General features: G+C 53.2%; 1 pseudogene; it reads left to right on the top strand.

The window, feature by feature from the left end:
* Positions 1-103: 103 nt before the first annotated feature.
* LOC102418102 lies at positions 104-2,335 on the top strand (annotated as a pseudogene).
* The last annotated feature ends 1,454 nt before the right edge of the window (positions 2,336-3,789 follow it).

Genomic DNA, 3,789 nt, shown 5'->3' with positions numbered 1-3,789 from the left:
CCCGGCCTGGGGGTCCGGGGAGGAGCTGGGTCCCGGCCTGCGCCCCGGTCCTGCGCCGCTCACACCTCTGCGCAGCACCTGGGGGGGAAGGACCAGCGGGGCAATGTGCACCCAGAATCTGATAGGTGAGGAGGCTGGCGATGACGGCGAGGGGCGGGGGATGGTGGAGGGCGACACGCTGCGCCCTGCGACTGTGGGGCGGAGGAGGGTGGGGGGACGCCCCAATCCCCTCCACCGCCGCCCACCCCCAGCGCGGGGCTCAGAGAAGCCGCAGGACCCGGCTCCGAGCGCCCGGGAGGCAGCAGGAACCGTCTGCAAAGTTCCCCTCCGTGGCCTCCGGGGAAGAGCATCCTTCCCTGCGCGCCAGGAGCTCGCGGTGTTGGAATTTGCCCGTGTCCCTTAGGGCTTAGCGGGTTCTTGGAGCGCACCCCCTGCCCTCCCGGGACGGATCCAGAGTTAACTTTCTAACACTCTGTGCTCCCCGAAGCCCTGATGCCTCCCCCCTTTCAGGAAAGAGCCTTTTTCATAGCAAACGGTTTGTGTGTAGCAATGAGTCAAGGTCAGATTAGTGAACGGGGAGTTATGGGGGCTGTTTAATCCTTAGGTCACAGTGGTTCTCAACCTTCTGGCCCTTTCAATACAGTTCCTCATGTGTGACCCAACCATAAAATTATTTTCGTTGCTACTTCATAACTGTAATGTTGCTACTGTTATGAATCGTAATGTAAATATCTGATATGCAGGATGGTCTTAGGCGACCCCTGTGAACGGGTCGTTTGACCGCCAAAGGGGTCGCGACCCACAGATTGAGTCTAATCCTTAGAGAACCGAATGAAGTAGGTACTCTTCCAATCCTGTTTCACAGATGAGAAACTGAGGCACAGAGAAGCTAAGAGGCATGAGATCTGTGGACGAAAGGGGCTGCATGCTGACCTGACAAGCTCGGGGAGGCCTGCATGGCGGTCTTGCAAACTCAGAGACCTAAAGTAACCACAAAGGATGGTCTGAAATTATGTGCCACCTCCAGTGGGAGGTGTGCGGGAGGCGGCTGCTCGGTGTTTCTCTCTCATCGATGTTTCTGGCTCTCTGTCTCTCTCCCTTCCTCTCTGTAAAAAATCAATAAAATATATTTTTTTTAAAAAAGAGCACCTACCTCCCTGGGTTGCAGGTTTGATCTCTCATATGGGAGGCAACCAATGGATGTGTCTCTCTCTCTCCCCCCTTCCTCCCATCCAGTCTCTCTAAAAATCAATGGAAAAAATATCTTCCGGTGGGGATTAATAAAAAATAAAAAAAAAGAGTTGGAGAAATACACGGACATTGATGAAGATGGGATTCTTGGCAAACTCTCCGAAGAGGAACTGAAACACTTGGGAAATGTTCCTGATGACCTAGATCCCCCCCTACCCCCACCCCCGAGTGCCCTGCCACCAGCTGGATTCCAACAGAAACAGCAGACAGAGAGCAGCCACCAGCCCATCTGACCCTGAGCACCTCCCTCCTCATGTCCCTGGACAAGGAGGCTTTGGACTAGGGAGACAGGGAAGACCCTGCCCTTCCCCGGAGAAAAGAAAGGGAGAGAAACTGCTTCACCAGAGGAAGCGGCGAAGCGTGACCCGGGATCCAGATCCGGGAGAAACTTTGGCCAGAGCCTCCGACACTGAGCTCTACACAATGTGCTCAACAATCTAAAGTTTGGTGAAGAAACATCCCATATCAAGGGCCTGGGAGACATGTGGTCAAAGGTGAAAGGTCAAGCCTGTGTGTGAGCAACCACCCAACCCCACAGAGGTGGAAGTAAGGCTGCAGCTGGAAGCCGCCATCCCAGCCTCCAAGAAGCCAATCTCCGCCGCAGGACACTCCAGTTCCGACCCTCGAGGAACTGGCAGATGCTCTGGAGACCAACATGCATGTAACTCGCAGCCCGCAGCAATGGCCCTCTGGCAATCACTGTTGCAGAGACTTTGAAAGGAAATGAGACCTAGGAAAGCCCAAACATAGAACCCAATTTTCTAACAGGAACTCGGATCCCGGCCCTGTAGAGGCACTAAGAGGAAATGACTCCTTGACCCAAACCAAGGTGGACAGCCAGGGACAGCAGTTGGAACAGCCGTAGAGACAGACATGGCCCAGATGCTCCCGGAGAATGCGGGATCCTTGAATTTGGATACCGGTTTACCAGGCAAGGGCCACGAGCAAGGTGGCGGCTGCCCTCACAGAGAGTAATGAGCTGCTTTGTGAAAAGTGAGTTGAAGGAGACCAAGGGTCAATTTCCACAAGAGGCGAAGTTTCACCCCGGCGGCCATTTAAAAAGGAACAAAAACTCTTCTTCTGAAACAGGAACAGAGGGTCTGGTGCCGGTGGGATCCTGGTGTGCGGAGAGGACACCAGAGGAGGTGTGGGCCCAGGGCCGGGGCTCTGAGGATGCAGAGACAATAAATAGCGCGGTTGAATCTTTGTGGTGCGTTTCACTGTCCGCATGGCCGGCGATCAGAGAGGGCGACAGGCCTAACTCCTTGAAAAAATCGCCCTGACACCTCCTCCCCAGCTAGCTGTGCATACAGGGCTAGAAGGTGGGAGGAAAAAACTAAAAACTACACGTAACAGCTACGTGAGTTCCCAGTCTGCTTTCTGGTCCTCGTAAAAATTAGCACCAAAATGCTGGAAAGATCAGCCCCAAGACGCTACCTCCTTTCACACAGGGCCTGTCCTTGGCCTTCTTTCTGAGTGATGGGCCCATTTGGTCTTCAGGGCCACTTGTCTTTATCTGTCTCCTGAGCAATGGATCCATTTGGGCTTCAAGGATGCTAATATATATATATATATATTTTTTCTTTTCCCACAAGAAGCCATAACTTTACTAATGATAGAAACAGTACAAATGTCAAACCAAGCTGCAGTAACTCTCTTGAAACACCAAAAAAGGTCCTCCTTTTAAGCCTGGCTGGTGTGGCTCAGTGGTTGAGCATCGACCCATGAACCAAAAAGTCACCACTTGGACTCCCGGTCAGGGCACATGCTTGGGTTGCAGGCTCGATCCCCAGTGTGGGGTGTGCAGGAGGCAGCCAATCAATGATTCTCTCTCATCATTGATGTTTCTCTCTCTCTCTCCCCCTCTCCCTTCCTCTCTGAAGTTAATAAAAATATATTCTTTTAAAAAAAGGTTGTTCATTTCCGTTAACACAACTAATAATTTTGTTTTTCTTTTTTTCTAGCACCACTTATTTATCGGGGATTTTAATACCTACGGTTGTTTCATTTGCTCATGGGCACCTCTGGCAACTTGCACCGGTGGGCATATGCAGACCTTAGTGGGTGACAACAATCAAAAATGATACTTTAAAAAAACAAGATGCAGAACCGGTTGAGAGAGTCAGAGTAAGGAAGAGTCCTCATAATTAGTGGGAGGAGCTGTGGGTTGCAGGGCGGGCGCCAGGGAAGAAGCTGATGAGCAAGAACATAGTGGCCGGGTAGCGCCATCAGCAGCCCAGATGTTACGACTCCCCAGTCCTCCCGCCCTGGCTCCCCCAGCTCTCCCGCCCTGGCTGACATGCAGCAGGAATCCTAGGTAACCACATGGGCCTGGCACTCGCTAGGGGCTGAGCAGTGGTAGCAGCACACCCAGGCATGATGTGGCCGCACAGCCAGTGGATGGAGCTAGCGCCAGCGGGAGGGTGGATAAGGTAACGCCTGCCCTCCCTCCACTCCCCCACCCTCTCCCTCCCTGCCTGCCTTCCCCATCGTCTCCAGGTGCCACACCTCTGTCAGCCACAGACCCCTCAGCTCAGA

This window comes from Myotis lucifugus, unplaced genomic scaffold (assembly GCF_000147115.1).
Source record: "Myotis lucifugus unplaced genomic scaffold, Myoluc2.0 scaffold_522, whole genome shotgun sequence".
NCBI classification, from domain to species: Eukaryota; Metazoa; Chordata; class Mammalia; order Chiroptera; family Vespertilionidae; genus Myotis; species Myotis lucifugus.
Note: the sequence above shows the minus strand (reverse complement) of the source record. Positions and strands in the feature narration are given on the sequence as shown.